This window comes from Rhinolophus sinicus, linkage group LG09 (assembly GCF_036562045.2).
Source record: "Rhinolophus sinicus isolate RSC01 linkage group LG09, ASM3656204v1, whole genome shotgun sequence".
Classification (NCBI taxonomy): domain Eukaryota; kingdom Metazoa; phylum Chordata; class Mammalia; order Chiroptera; family Rhinolophidae; genus Rhinolophus; species Rhinolophus sinicus.
The window spans coordinates 48,287,779-48,304,806 of NC_133758.1; the positions used below are offsets into that span (position 1 = coordinate 48,287,779).

General features: G+C 41.5%; 1 protein-coding gene across 1 annotated transcript in view; it reads right to left on the bottom strand.

Annotated features, from left to right (window-relative positions):
• The window catches only part of L3MBTL4 (L3MBTL histone methyl-lysine binding protein 4), a 442,302-nt gene extending 434,491 nt beyond the window's left edge, over positions 1 to 7,811 (bottom strand). The window contains exon 1 of the mRNA XM_019755692.2: positions 7,585 to 7,811. The gene's annotated coding sequence lies outside the window, so the exon portion shown is untranslated. The remainder of the gene's footprint in view (positions 1 to 7,584) is intronic.
• Positions 7,812 to 17,028: the final 9,217 nt, after the last annotated feature.

The window sequence follows — 17,028 nt, forward strand, 5'->3', positions numbered from 1 at the left end:
ATCCCCATATCTTCTGGGAATGAAATCATAGTAAGCTCACAGTTCTGGAAGGGGGGGGGGAATCTTTGTTCTAACCATCCTTAGAAATAGAGTGTATAAAATATAGATGTGAAAGTGCTATGCCAGTATCTCTAATAATGCACCTTGATCATGCCTTGTGACCATAATAATAATGCAATGAGTGGCTGAAAAGTCAGTGTTTATGTTTTCAAACCCAAAGTCTTAACTGGTTACTCAGGGAATCCCAAAATGTTAGGGATTTTTTAGAATTTCTTTCCTGTACGAGTCTCATTAATTGAGTCAGAATTATTCAACTTTTATTTTCTGGGTGTCCAATATTTGTTAGGAAATTGCTAGTCTTTGGAAAGACGTGGTGAACACGCCTTTAGTTCACCTGGGGAACACAGAAAAGTAAGGATCTACCCCTCAGAATAAAAGAGCAGGTACCAACACATCACGGTAGGAAAGTACATGGGGGCCGGGGCGGGGGGTGTAATCCAGTTTTAGGGCAACTTGGAGGCTCCCTGGAGGAGGAAAATTCACAACAAGAAAGACAGATACAGCTATGCAAAAGCCCATAAGTGGGAGAAGACACTGTTCCCCTCCAATCACACAAAAAGTCACGTGCCCATCAGTTACACAAACTCTTAGACAATTAGCAAAAAAAGATATTTTAACAATGGGAATATGTGAAAAAAATCCCACAGAAACATGAACAAAAGCTTTAAAAAGTCTAGGTTATACCCAAATTTTGGTAACTCTACCTCCCTACACAAGTCACAGGGCTTGACCCGCTCCCCACTCCTCACTCCCAGATTTAATCAAATCAGACTTAATTAGGCAGCCATTGGTGGAATAAGAAGCTGGTATGTCTGCTGATATTCTCTATCATGATCAATGCGAAAGGTATTCATGATGAATAAGAAAAACCACCTGATTAAAAGGAAAGCACATTCTGCTAATCACAGAGCTGACTTCACAAATCATAGGTTGTAAAATGGCACCTGGTCAGCAAACATGTTCTGTTTACCTGAGCAGTGTCCTAAAAAGTCAGACCCAGTATGTGTAAAAGGGATGTTTTCCCTTTTTTAAAAATGCAGATTCCAACTTGAATTTTAATAATAACTAGCCGCTTTTGATCATGTAAGATCCCTAGTTTGCCGGTTTCTACCACTCTGTACTATCTCCATAGCACCGTGAGGCTTTTCCTCCATCTTACTGTCCTTTCACTTAAAGAACTGCTTATATAGACAAGTACCTACGCTCAGTTTTCAAAAGTGAGAAAATGAAAGCAAAATCAAGAGGACTCTGTGTGTTTTCTTCTATCTGCCTGCTTCCATCAGTCCCCTTACCTGCTTAGCCCCTTTAGACATCTAAATTGGTGACCCTGGATTTAGGCCATAGCTCCATTTGCCAAACAGCACCAGGTCAGTGTACCAGGCAAGGCTAGGTCTAGAGAACCAAAGGTAAGAGCAGAATATCTGCTCATCTATCAACTGGGCCTTGGACTAGCATCCATGCTAATGTGGATGCATTTATACAGGCCTGGAGTCATGTCTGTAATCTGCTACTTGGTTTTTATAGGGAAATAAGCTACAACAATAGTAATGACTAAAAGCAGCTTTTTAAATGCTATCACTCAAAGTCCCATTTTTAAGTTCAGCTTACTCATAAAAGAAAGAACCATAAAGAATAAGCAATGGCTCATAATTGCAGGACGAGGGACCTTGGAGGGACTTGGAGACTCTCAGTGTTAGCACTGGTGTTGGGAAGCCATGCGGTACGGAAACAGTAATAAGTGGTCCATGCAGCACACCCAGCAATTTTATACCTTCTTGGTCAGGGCTGAAAATGCTACCACAAAGGCTGCTTGATAGATAGCAGGCTCTAAGACTACATGTATTTGGACCCATTGTCCATTTGCAGACAGACTGGCAGTTCAAATTCAGGATAGCCATTAGGTCTGGTGTGAGCCAAGAAGAATACAAAAAGAAAACCCACAGTCACAGAAAAGGGAAAAAAAGCCCACGTATGCTAAAGTCCAGAAAAAGGTGCCTAGCACAGTGCCGGATGCTTGACAAATATCACCACCACACCAGTTGTCTTCCGAAAAATAACCTATATCCACCCAGTAGAACTTCCACTGGACAAATGGTCAAAGCAACGTTACCAGGGCTGCTTCTCTCTCTTCTCCATCTATCAAAATTCACCCAGTTTCTCAGGCTAAAGTTCAAGGGAGTAATCATAGATTTTCTTCTTTCCCATACCCTCCAATCCACTAGGTATTTTTCCTTTCCCATCCCTTCCAACACATCTGGAACTTTGTGAATTCTACCTCTAAAATACTCCAATTTCCATCTCCTTACCCACCTCCCTGGTCCAAGCATCAGGACTCCCACTTAGACCCCAGCAACAGCGTCCTAACTTGTCTTGCCACCTGCACAATATTCTGTAGATGGCAGCCAGAGTGAGCCTCTCCCAATATAAAACAGATCATACCACACTCCTGCTCAAACTCTGCAAAGCCTTTCCGTGGTAAGAAAAACAGAATCCTCAACATGGCTCACCTGGGGCTTCATGCTCTGGCCCTGACTTTCCCTCCAGCCACTGCCCCACCCAGTCCATGCCCACCCTCCCTCCAGTGCACCAAGCCCACCTTGAGGGCCTAAGACACATGCTTCCCTCTGTGTTATTCACCCTCAGAGGGACGTTTCTGCCCCATAAAACCATATCTGGCACGCATGTTGGTCTTTCTCATAGTATACTTATAATTTGTCGTTAGACATTTATTTGGGACATTGTTAGTATCTGTCCCCTCACTAGGCTATGCACTCCTCTAAAGCAGGGGTTATCTCTGTATTCATGACCGCCACACACACAGCACACAACCAACACAAAGCAGACACCTAGCAAAAATGCCTCACCCCCATTTAGGTTCATTCATCCCCCACCTCAAAAAAAAACAAAGTAGGCCAACAATGATTTAATCTAAAAAGCTATCATTATCTTAAAAGCTATCATGATAGCTTCTGCACAAAAACACTATGCATAAAAGTGTCATACTGTCCATCTGTCCCTCTAGTTAAATGCATTCTCTCTAACTCGGTATGGGGACAAAGATGCATGCACTGCTGCTCCATCTCCCACGTCCCCCACCTGATGCTTTCCAAACAATTTATCAATCAATTATTAATTGTGGCAGTGACCACACTGTCATCTTTTGAGATCCATCTTCTTGTATTCTGCTTAGCTCACACGGGACCTAAGAAGGCATGCCTAAGTATTCTCCACAATGTCTAGCTTCATTAAGAGAATGCTACACACATGAGCTGAAATCAACACAAAATGAAAAAGGTTCACCAGGTGACTCTAAGCAGGGGCCTTACTGTGGGGACATCCTCTCCAAAAGGCAAACACAGGCCAGGAGAGCAGATGACAACTCTGACGGGCTCAGAGGAAAGGTTTCATTTTTCCATTGCTACTGTGGAAGATTGTATTTGCAAAATAAAATAGGAATAAATTCTTCCTAAAAAAGTAGTACAAATGTTTAAACAAGAGATATGTGTGTGAATGACTGAAAAGCTTCATTTCTCCCAAGTATCTTCTAATTTTATTTATTTTGCTTAAATACAATATAATATCTATGTTTATACTACCTGCTATAAGGGCCGTTTTGAAGTATGTGAACAGTCCATTGGTTTTTTTTAATGGATCTAAACAGTATTCTTCACTTGGATATATATTCCCATAATAAACTATTCTCAAAATATGTTTACCAATGCTACAGGTAAAAATGCTTTATAAACTATAAAACACTACTCAGATGAAAGAGGGACATCTATATACCTGAAACAGAAAGCAAAACACTACCACAGCTCACACTGAAGCCTTACCACTGAGATCGCCTCCTTCTAGCCACGTTCAACTATATCTTCTCAGCTCAGAGTTTTCATCAGCAACTGACAAGACTTAACATGTTCCTCCACTTAACATGGTCCTCCACTGGCTTCCCTGTTACTATGACACCTGGTTTTCCTTCCCCAGCGGACCACTTCTTGGTTTCTCTCGCTGACTCCTTCATTGGGTGGACCCTACAATGAGGAACTGCTCTTTCCTCCCTGTGCTAATTCATACACTCTAGCTCATGATTTTTATTCTTGCCCCCATAACAGCTGAATATTTCCTAGTTGGCTTACTCTTGACCCAACATTAGAATTCCTCTCTCCAAACCTGCCATGTCAGTGTCTCTTTCAAGTCAATATTTAAAAAATTGAACTTACCTGCTCCCAACCCAAAAACGTGACTCTCCTGCTAATTTCCCCAAGTGGCAGCATTCTTTCTCAATTAAAATAATTAATCGAAACAACACTTATCTAATGGTGATTTTTAAACTCTCCTTCAGCTCTAGAGAAGGGGAACCTAAGCCACACTTAAAGGAATGGTGTAAAGGGGCAGAGAGGCTGGGATTCCTTCTGCTTCCTTGGTCAGACGTGGTGCTTCCTATACAGCCTTCCTCCCAGTGGCTTTTAGGTCACCCTCTTCTTCACAATAAGAACTCGAGGGTTTTCCACCTGCAAATCTTCCTTCATAATCGGAATGATCTTCCTGACTGCTGCTTTTATCACCTGTGCCTTTGCTCAGCAACAGCCTGCTCACACACACATTCAGTCCTCCAAATATCTGCTCAGTGTGCACTTAACCACGTGTCCAGTACCATGCCAGGTACCTAAGGGTTATTATCATTTAAGTTAAAAAGTTATAACCACAGTGAAAAAAACATTCTAAATAAAAAGAAAACTAAGGACGTCTTCTTACACTTAAAAACACTTATGTTCCTTAAATACAGAAACTAAGTTGTGAAAAATATATAAAACTTTTTATGACTGTAGTTAATAGTGACTATAGTTAATAAAACTATATTGCATATTTAAAAGTTGCTGAGACAAATCTTAAAAATTCTCATCACAAGATGTGTGGTAATGGATGTTAAATAAACTTCACTGAAGTGAGTATTTTGCAATATATACTTTTATCAAATCATTATGTTGTACACGTGAAACTAATATAATGTTATATGTCAACTACACCTTTGTTTTAAATAATAAATAAAAAACAGGAAATGACAAAAACCTAAGGTATGGACAATCAAAAAACAAAACAAAACCTCTTTATAAATGCACTTATAGGTGAATTAGGAAAAGCGCAAGTCAAAGGAAGGAACTCTGCTCTGAGAATCAGGGAAGCCTTCACAGAGGAAGAATTATGCTGGCTTATGAAGATTGCATACAAGTTTTCTATTTTGGGAGGGCAGGGGTTGGTGGGGAGAGCATGCATATCCACAATGCCCAAACTGGACACTGCAAATAATCTCAGCTCTAAACAAATCATAATCGTCCTTTTGAAGTATGAAACCCCTTCTTCCTCCTAGGCTCCCACACTCCACTTCCTTCTCCCTGTCAATCTACACAGTAGCTATTCCTCAAGACTCAGCCCTAGGCCCCACTCTCTGTGTGTGTGTCCTTTTCTAATCAATCCACACCCCAAAGACCCTCTCCTTGCCAAACTCTCTAACCACTGTGTGTTTACACTGTTGTCATTTTACTTTAGATTAATTTAGTCTCAAATCTTATTTAGTTCCTTGTCATATTGTTTTGTTCACAAGTGATTCAGTTTGCATGTTTTATCTCCCCAACACACTAAAAGTCAAGTCTTCTGTGGATTGTCATATGAATGTATGAATATATATAGATGTTTTATTGTACAAATGACAATTGAATTTTTTAATGAAAGCAAAGATAAATTAGAAGTGTAATTTAAGATACAAATCACACAGTGCTGCAATGAAATAGATGGTAAAGCTTGCCTAAGATTCTTATGAGAATCTTAAAAATATACTTATTTCTCCTTAAAATACCTACCAATACCCTTTCTTAGAAAACAGATTGAGAGCTCACTGTAGAGGTAGACCAAACTTAATAGTTCTTTTGACCCTGATATCATCCCACAAAGTGCTACGTAAATAATTCCTAAGTTAAGAACTACCTGCAATACAAACTCATCAATGTGCCCCACAACCTGAGAACGTAATTAATAGCAGTTTTAAGTTCATCTTTCTTCCTAGTCAACAATTACACACCAAGTGAGAATAGCAGAATCCAATCCCTTTAGATGCTCCAAAACTCTTTCCGATTTCTCCAGATTCTAAGGAACAAGTGAAGTTAGCATTTTTAGCATTTTGTGAAGAGCTAAATGCATTCAAAGTCTTTACATCATCAAGCATGTAGAACTCCACCACCCCACCACTACCTGTTTGCCGCTTTAACCCTTTTTGAGTTAAGCGGACTAGAAAACACCAGGAGACTCCACTACACTTGTTTCAGCTAAAGACTTAAACTGGAGCCTGCCATGAGCATCTTCTAGAACACCTCCAACAACGGGATCCAGGAGAAGGCGTCACTGACAAGTCGTAGTGCAGACCAAATGACCCTGAAGTGAGAGTGAATCGTGGGCATGGTAACAGAAGAGCAGGTCAAGGTAACTGGACTGACTGCATCTAACTATCACAGGCTGTAGTCTCAACAATAACAAAAATCGGTCCTTCCTTTTATGTAGTTTCCACTGCGGGGCATGGACTGGTTAAGAATGTCCCACAAGGTGGATAAAGACATATATAAAATAAAACATATTCTGTTTACTTTAATCAATGACAACGGGATATAAAAGGTAGAGAAGATAGAAGTCAGCCTCTAGAGTTCTCCCACCTCGAGAAAACGCTTACACCAATCCCTCAGGTAACTGCGGTGCTGCCAGGTGTGCCCAGCTCCGCTTGCCTCAACCTCGGCCCATCTCAGTGGAGAAGACGAAAGAGACAGGAGAGAGCGTCCCTGTCGCACTTTGGGGTTAGGGGGACGAGCTAGTTCAAACTGTCAGATGCTGGCCAGACGTCCGTCCTGCACTCGCTTCCTCTGCTCCCACACCAGGGATGGGCAGTACTTGGGGAGCAGGAAAGGGGGTGGAGTGATGAAGTGCTTGCTGGAGTCTGGGCTGGAGCCCGAGTCCCCGCATACACGACAGTTGTCCGAGGAGGGGGAGAAGCGGGAAGACGCGGGGAAAAGGGGTCGAGGGGACGGGGATGGGTGCGGGGAGAGACGCCGGCCCGGAGAGGAAACAAAAGCCCAACGAAAACCGCCCGGCGACAGGAACCCCTGGAGTCATGTCCCGGCCCCTCGTCCTGCTGAGCCGGATCCTAGGCGCTCAGGTTGCAACGCCTGGCACCCTGGCCCGACCTGGCTGGCAGGGCAGCGGGGCTGTGCGGCGGCTGCACCGCGCCCGTCCGAAGTGGGCGACAAGTGGGGCAGCGCCTCGCGCTGGGAGCCCAGCGCGCGCCCTGCGGCGAAAGAGAAAGAGAGTCAGAGCCAGCGGGGGCGACTCCGAACCGCCACCGCCCCCTGGCCTGGCCACGTCGCGGGCGACGCGCACGCCCCTCGGCCCGGCGCTGGGCCCCGGGCCAGCCCTGCCTGCGGCTGCCGCGGGCGCTCACGCGGTCTCCCGAACACACCTCTCCGGCAGCGGCGTCCTCCTTACCGCGAGCAAAGCCGCACCGCCCTCAGTGCCGCTCAGTGACAGGACCTGGGGCGCGAGCAGAAGCCACCAGGCTCAGCCCGCCCAAGCTGCGTCGCCACTGGCCCGGCGGTGCCCGCGGGAGGGGCGCGAGGGTGCACGCGCGGGGTGGGGGCACGGAGCCTCCCCTGCCCTCCCCGCGCGCATGCTCCCGCCGCACCTGCCTCGCTCGGGGTTCCGCTCCCCCGGGAGCCGAGTGGACAGGGGACTCGCCGGGGGTCGGGTGCTGTCACGTGGGAGGGAGGCGACTGTGGCTTTATTTCCACGTGAGTTTTAATCCTTATCGGCTCCTTGAGAAGGAGTCCCCCGAATCTTGGCTACTTCCTTCCCGACTCCTCCTGCTCCCTAAACGCTGTCCCAGGGCACTCACCTCTGCTTCATACTAGTTCTTAGGGTTCACCTTCCAATGTTGTTCTCTCTTCTCTGGATTCCTCTCTGTCCTGCTGCTAGGTCCGATTTTGCAACCTCCTCTCTGGTGCCTCTTTCCCGCTTTTGACTTTGCTATAGGCGCAAACGTGGATACCATTTCAAAATAAAAGATACGTTTTTTCAAGTATCAAGAACAAACGTTCATTGATCCAGTTCTAGCTGCTTGGGATTGAGCAAGAAGCGAGCAACTGAGTTCCTGCCCGCATGTAACTTACAGTCTTACTGGTTCACTTGAGCTTTTCACAAAGCATTGTCACAGATTTGGAGAAGAACTTCAGTAAATCATTTATTTTGGTTTATAATTAAAAGTAGCTGTTAGTTGAAAACTGTGTTTTGTGACTTTTAAATGGAATTTTCTTTCATGGGGTGTCTTGTGTATAAACTCCAATACTCAAATTATAGCTGGTAGGTACAAAATAAATATTAGTTTGTTGCTTCCAGTGAGAAATTCAGTTTAACATGATTGGCATAATAATATCCAAAATGATCTTTTTGTTTGGTTGTTGACTACCATAAACCAAGAACTAAAACTGTTTGTTTTTTGGTGAGACTGGTTCTTTGGTAGAAACATAATTTAGAGTTGTTATTAAAGAGACAAGTATAAAGCCCTTTGCTAACGCAGTTTTTACATTAGGAACCATAATCACAGAAATTTAAAAGTACAAACAGATACACACAAACTGTGTTCTAGACTTTAATCAATTAAGAAAAAGATTTGGGACAAAGAAAAAAAGGAAAGCAGAAGGCATCAGTATAGACAGAACATTTAAAACAGATCTAAAGAAGTGGTGAACTTATTTTTGTCCCATTTTAACATGTAGAGTTGTGACAACAGTCACACTTCAGAGTACCACCACCTTTGCATACTTGCTCACAACTGCATGAAATTAGAATGCGATTCAGTGCGTGAATGAGAATTCCCCTCTCCCTGATATTTTCATGAGCAGAGATAGCAGTGTGTGTGTGTGTGTGTGTGTGTAGGACAAGTGCTTGAGTTATTGCATTATAACCCCAATCCTACCCAGTGGTATTTGTTTACCATTAAAGACTCTAAGTCTTAGTGATGTAAACATCAAAATGTCCCTACCAGAGAAAGAGTTAAGGGCATTTCTGGTTCCACCTGCCACTTAGAAACATCAATAGTAATATTATGCAAAATCAAAGAAAGCAAGATTGAAATACAAATAGAGTGACTTTATTTCACCTTCAGTTTTTAAGGGAAACAGAATTATTATTGTGACTTGTTTATTGAATATATTTGCTTTACATTTATGAAACAAACACTATTTTCATGGGCTAAGTTTAAATAAAGGAAAGGATACACCAATAAAACAGGTGACATAGGCAGAGAACCTCATCCAGGGTTACTTAAATATAAATGCATGGGTGCATAGTGCTGACAATGACATATGATTATATTCAAAGAAGCTAACATCTGTTTTAAACTATACTGTTATTCAAATTATATGGAAATATTAGCAGGAATGCATTGGTACACTTATTACAGAATTTTTACTTAAAGCTGTTGCAGCAAATCCCTTTTATTTGAACAGCTGCAAATTAAAATAAAATAGCCACTTTGTTGATTATTGTACCATTACCAATTCTCCATTATGAACAATGGGGTTTAGAACGCTGATGGTTACTAGACATTTTATTTTTATAATTCAGTTGAATCTGACACACTCTAAGTAGCAAAGTTGATATTGACCATATAGATAAGGATGGTTTATTGTGGGGATAGAAACCCTTGGTAGAATGGTAAACACAGAAGGAACCCCTTTCTGGAGGTCATCAAACCCTAACAGAGTCACGGCAGTTTTATAATGTGTTGGTGTCTATCTATCTATTGTGGAAATGAAACCTTCTCATTTGCTAAGATAATGATTGGCTTTATTTAAATGACACTCTATTTTAAAATTTGCTAACTTTACTTACTTTTTTCTAGTTGGGTGTTTTATTTTTATGTTTTTATATATGTTATTTTTATATGTATGTTATTTTTTTCTAAATGGAATTAAATTACATTGCTTTATTATTTGATCAATAACAGGATTGGCTGTTAACACAGATGGGTTTTTAAGACTCACAATTTTTCCCAGCATATAGAAATGACTATTTTCAAGAGTTAAGCACAAAGTGAATTCCTTTACATGCTTCGGTGTAATTAAAGAGAAGTTATCTTAAGAGCATTCTATGCATACTCTATAAGCACATTGTCCATCACAGTTAAAATTACTTCATTGGTTACTATTTATCTTCAACAAGTATCACTATCAAGTTTATTTTTATATTAAAGCCATTGTTAATAATTTTACCCATTCCACACTATATCTTCTGTTATGTATTCTGCTACAGAGATATTTTCCTAAGGGGACATTCCAATGTTAAACTTTCTTTAATGGGTTGAGATATAAATAACTGCATGAAGTTCTATTTAAATGTAAATATTGTTTCAGAAAAAAAGTAGTGTAAATAATTTTGAAGAATTAAAAGTAACTGTAAATAAATGATATCAAAAAGCTCCATAAACAATATAATATGCACATTATGCTATTTTGAATTAGACTTAAAAATCTGTATATAAATTTATTTTGACACTTCAACTTTTTTTTAGTAGTACAAAATAACAAATATATAGCTGCTAGGTATATTCCTTTGAGTTTTAAAAAAAACAATTTATGCACAATACAGTTGAGCAGGTTTGAACTGTGCTGGTCTACTTACACGTGGATTTTTTCAGTTGACCCTTACATTTCAATTGATTGGAGCAGCTCAAACCTGCATTGTTCACAGGTTAACTGGCAATTAGGAATCCGAGTTATTCAGAAATCCGACTTAAGTTATACACGGATTTTCGACGGGGTAGGCAGTGGGCTCCCCTAATTCCTTAATTGTTCAAGAGTCAACTGTACTAGTATTTCTGATGATGCTTACAGTCTGTATAAACTGAACAAGATAAGGATCATCACACATCAATAGTCAAACTTCACTTCCCACTACAACCACTACTGAATAAACTAATAGGATTTGGAGACTGGTATGAGAACTGCAGAAGGAAAGCTATCAATCCTTTTAATTTTTTATAGATATCAATGATACAACCATAGCATCTCCAAGATTAGAGATCTAAAATAAGAAAAATGGAATATTCAGAGGTAGGTAATTCATATTTTTTGGAATAGCAATATGTCCAAAATGGCTGTGTAGCTATGCAAGCATTCTCTAAAAAATAGCAGTAATATAATATGTAGAACACATGCTAGATGTCAGGAAGGGTGGTGGTTATTCCTTCCTCTGCTGTTAACCTATCATGGAAGAAACCACCTGACTCCATAGGTTGTGTCTCACTGAATAGCACTTACTTTACAGATCAACAGCTTTGGGGTCTAGGTTCGCTCTTATTATTGTAGGTCCAGAAAGTTGATTCTGTTGATGCCCCTGGAAGTGATCAGGCTAAGGGAACCAGCCAAAAACAGAATGTCCATTATACTGAGAGACATAAATGCCCAAAATATCCATGGTTTCTGGTCAGCACATTCCCACCACTTATACTCTACAAAGGAAGGTAAATTATATTAAAAGATTGCCAAGTGACCATGAAATCAGAAGAGGGAGAGTTGGCTCCTCTTAATGGGGAGCATTGACAAGTGACAATTGCCTGATAGAGCCATCCTCAGAGAGGGATGTCTTCAGCCAAAAGACCCAAAGACTATGTCAGCTGGATATGATATGATACTCTTCACTAAGTTGCTGTCTCCTTTTGCATTCCAGTCCTTAAGATATTTCCTGGTCACTTTGACTGGATTTAGGTGCTTTACAAAAAACCCATCATTAATATACAAGGTGTGATCAAACAATACCATGAATGTTAAAAAAAATTATTACAGCAAAAGACACATTGCCATTAGTCGACCTCAATATACTCTCCATTGCTTTAAACACACTTATACAATCATTCTTGCCACTTTCTGAAGCAGTTCTGGAAGTCTTCTTTCATGAATGTCTCTAGTTGCACTGTCGTGGCTGCCTCAACATCCTTAATCATTTTAAAGACTTTGGGGAAGAGCCAGATCCAGTGAATAAGGTGGGTAAGGACACACCGTAATGTTTTTATTTGACAGAAATTGCCATACCAGAAGTAATGTGTGACATGGGACCTTTCCATGGTGATCACAAAATATGGTGAATGCCAAGTGCCATCCAACAGAAAGGCAGGGATCTTCAAACAGGAAGCGGCACACCCAACCTTAGTAACGGTGTGTGACAAGTTTCAACTTCTTCAGTGTAGTCAGTTGGATGTGCGCTATGGTTGAGAGAAGGTGTGTTTTAAAGTGTGCTGTAAATCATCCTCTATTATGATAACTCTCGGTGTCACACATCACTTCTGGTATACGGCAATTTCTGTCGAATGAAAACATTCCTGCAGGGTCACTGCTCCCGCTTCCCACATGAGAACACAGGATATGGTGAGCCAAAAAGGAATACCCATGGAGCCATAGCTAGGGGAGTCACACAACTATATTCTTGCTGGCAGGATCCGTATCCACGCTTGATAGCCCAGCCACCATCTTCTTGCTAGCCCCCATTTTTTTGCTAGCATAGCCACAGCAGTTATATTAGTGGCCAATGGCTCACTGGTTACAGCTGATGGCCAACTAGCCACAGCTGATGGCCATCCAATCATAGTTGACAGCTATTTACTACCTGAGCCAGCAGCTTTCTATGTGAGGCCGAGAGCCTGGAAACTGCTTTCTGGAACTCTGTCCCCACAATTCCGTTTTGTCCTTATCCATCTTGTTCACCAGATCTGGCAATGTGCGACTTCTGGCTTTTCCCCAAAGTCTAAATGATTCAGGACATCGAGGCAGCCATGACAGCACAACAGTCACAAAAGAGGACTTCAGAACTGCTTCAGAAAGTGGCAAGAACGATAGCATAAGTGTGTTTGAAGTGAGGGGGAGTGTTTTGAGGGGGGTTAATGACAATGTGTCTTTTACTATAACAGTTTTTTTGTTTGTTTAAACATTCGCCATATGTTATGATCACACCTTGTACTTACAAATGATCTGTTGGGGAGGGCTGCTTCTACAGAACAACAAATTTGTTTCTTTGTTTGTTTGTTTGTTTTGGCTCTCTCAGAAAATCACTTTACTTAACTTTTTCTGGACCCAGTCTCAAAAATTAAAAGTACCTTAACTGTCGTTCTTTAGGTACTAACTGCTTAAATCCAAACCTGTTAGAAATATTTCCATTTTAGATTTAATATCCCTATTTCATTAAACTTTTAATCAAAATTAAAAGACCAATTCTTTGTTTTGTATATTATCTTAACATCTAATATTCCGTTAAAAAATGGAGTTCCCTTTTTCTGGATTGCATATACATTTGTTCTTTTTCATTTTAATGCCCAAAATACGAATTCTTACAAAATTCAGTTCTAATTTTAGAAATATGACTTGATCTAAAACTATTAAATTGATATTTGCATGAAAAAGTAAATCATCATCCTCACAGAAAAATAAATTGCATATTTCTTTAAACTTTTAGACTACCAAGTATACAGTGAGTACCTTAAAATTAAATATTGTATATTCCCCTATTGCTGGATTGAATATAATAATTACTCTATATTATTGAGCTATTAATACTACCCTGAAAATGAGATACACACACACACACACACTCATATGAATGGAGCAAAGCTCACAAACTTAGTTGAGATGAACCAACAACATAAAATAGAAGAGTAAGGAAATTATTCCTTAGTTTTTAAGCCTTCTGTTTTTATCACTAAACTTCTGAGCTCCTTGTGACCTCCTTGAAAAACCCCTCATTGACAATTTTGATACTTCTCTATTCCACCTAAACAGGAAAAAACCTATGTCTTTATAAGTGTGGTGCATTAATTACATGAATGGCCTCAATTAATGGCTTTTCTTTATCCATACCCTTACAATGTAACTTGGCACTGTTCCCATCATGAGGTGGAGCCGATTTCCCACTTCTTGACCCAGTAATGTGGGTCTTGCTTTGGCTAATAGAAGGGGGTGAAGTGATGGTGTGCCAGTTCCAAGCTTAGACCTCAAAGGCGTGTGCACTCCTATTTCTGTCTGGCATCTATGCGATCTACCTGAGAATAAGCTCGCCTGCTGGAGACTGGGACACAGCCCAGTTGCTCCATTTGAGTCCCTAGATGTGTGAAAGAGCACATAGTGCCCAACCACCCCACCAGCCTACTGCAGAGGCATGAATTAATGTGCCCAACAGTATCGGCTGGGCCCAGATCAGCACAACCACTCAGCCAACCTATATACGCGTGAGAAATGATAAATGATTGTGGTGTTAAATCTCCAAGTTACTGGAGTGTTTTTTTATACAACAATAACTATGTGATACAAAAATTTATTTATTATAACAATAAAGTAATGTTATTTCTTGTCTCTTGGAGTTAAATCAGTAACTAACTATGTGTCTGTTCCACTAAAATGTGAACATTGTGTAAGTTCAACATTTCTGATTTCAGGGAAAAATGATAGGATGCAAATGCAGCTGTTTATGTTTTGCACAAATGTGGGGCAGTATATAGTATTATCACTCTCCCTTATAAAGCCATTCTTTCCTCTGTACTAATTCTCTCCCTTTAGTTTACACAGATAATCAAGCGTTTCATCGTGAATGGTAGCACATAAGCTTTCCTTTGACTTTTCTTCCCTCTTAGGGGACCCTATTCCTCTTTGTCCCTTAATTACCAAACTCCTAAGAAATATATCTGTAATTTTATACTTATGCTTTAACTCCTTGAAGTCTGACATCTGCCCCCAGTGATCTACTGAAACAGTGCTCATAAACGGCCCTTGAACTGTCCAAATTCATTTCATCATCTGATTATCCACTTATTGTACTCCTATGTATCTTTTGAGGATACTAAGCCTGATCTTCAAACCCTATCCTTTGGCCTTGAACAGGGACAAAACCTCTCTGAGGTCACTTAGAAAAAAGGCAACTTTATCAGACAGAATTTTGTGCGGGAGACCCTTCTCGCTGCGCCATTTGTCATAGAGGGCGGCCTGCGGGGTCTCTGCTCCCGCTCCCCACACAAGAACGCAGGATATGGTGAGGCCAAAAAGGAACACCCATGGAGCCATAGATAGGGGAGTCATACCACTATGGTCTCACTGGAGGTTGGGTTCACCGGACGTGCGACCTGCTGTCCGTTTTTCTGCCAACCAACCGATGACTCGCCTCCACTCTCCTCGGCTCTGTTCCTCTACTCTCCTTGGCTCTCCTGGGCTCTCCTCTGTGGCCACAGCAGTTATATTAGCGGCTAATTGGCTAACTGGCTACAGCTGACGGCCAATCAGCCACAGCTGACGGCCATCTACTACCCGAGCCAGCACTCCTCCACGTGAGGCCGAGAGCCTGTAAACTACTTTCTGGGGCTCTGTCCCCACACAGAATCAGGGGTCTTTCCAGAACTCAAAGTCTAGAAACACAACCTGACCTCTCAAGGCACTGGGACTTGTCACTCTAGGTCCTCTGGTCTCTCTAGTCCTTTTTGCTCTCTGTGCACAATCTTTCTCTGCCGCAGCAGACATATATGGCGAATCCCAGCCAGCCACCCCAAGCCCAACTTCATATCCCTTCCAGTTCAAGCACGTAACAGACTGATTTCCTTTGCTGAATTCCAGTTTCTCATTCCTGGGAGAAAAAGATGAATTGCCCCGGATTGACTCATGCATCTATTCTTAACCCGGAAGTGGGCAGAGACACATAGTCAAAATATTATAGATGTCCACATTTGGCATAGGTGTAGTAGAGGATGGGCAGATGGCCCAAAAGCTGTCTCCCTCAAAAACCACTTCAAAAACCTTCCATGGCTCTCCTCGGCTTATAGTTCCAAGTCTAGAAGTTACCGTAACCCCTCCGAGGCCACCATGTTACACCCCATACAACATAAACAGCTGTATCTCCTACTCTATTGTTGTGGACAAGATGCTCCCTATTCTCAGAATGGCTGCAAGTTTTGTCAATTTGCCCGTGAAGCCTTATCCGTGAGCACTCTTCTATCAAAGCTTTTTCTACATATTGAAATATGAAGTATCTTTGAGGCTTCAACACTAATGAAATCTCTTCCATGAAGCGTTTTTGTCGTGCGGGAGACCCTGCTCGCTGCGCCATTTGTCGTGCGGGGTGGCCTGGGGAGGTCTCTGCTCCCCACACAAGAATGCAGGATATGGTGAGGCCAAAAAGGAACACCCACGGAGCCATAGGTAGGGGAGTCATACCACTACAGGTAGGGGAGTCTCACTGGAGGCTGGGTTCACTGGACGTGAGACCTGCTGCCCGTTTTTCTGCCAACCGACCAATGACTCTCCTCCACTCTCCTCGACTCTCCTCCTCTACTCTCCTCGGCTCTCCTCGGCTCTCCTCGGCTCTCCTCGGCTCTCCTCTGTAGCCGCAGCAGTTATACTAGCGGCCAATTGGCCAACTGGCTACAGCTGACGGCCAATCAGCCACAGCTGACGGCCATCTACTATCCGAGCCAGCACCCCTCCACGTGAGGCCGAGAGCCTGTAAACCACTTTCTGGGGCTCTGTCCCCACAGTTTATCCATTTTGTTGCTTTACTTTTTTTCTTCTACATACCCACACCATTTTCTTTATACATTATATTGCATTTATATTATTTTGGGTTATTTATACTATAATTACTTATTAGGGTATAATAACTGATAGGTATGGTTATCTAAAGAGAAGGATCCATATCTTTTAAGTTATGTTTAAATTTTTGTTTTGCTTTTAGTTTTTGTCCTTTTCAAAACAAGATTTTCATAAAAATGCAGAAAGTAGTGCAGTTAACATGTATATATCCACCAATCAGAAGTAATATTTGCTAACAATTTATGTTTTCCATTTTTAAAAAAACAAAAAATTATATATGAAATTGAATTCCTTTATCATCCCTTTATTCATTTCT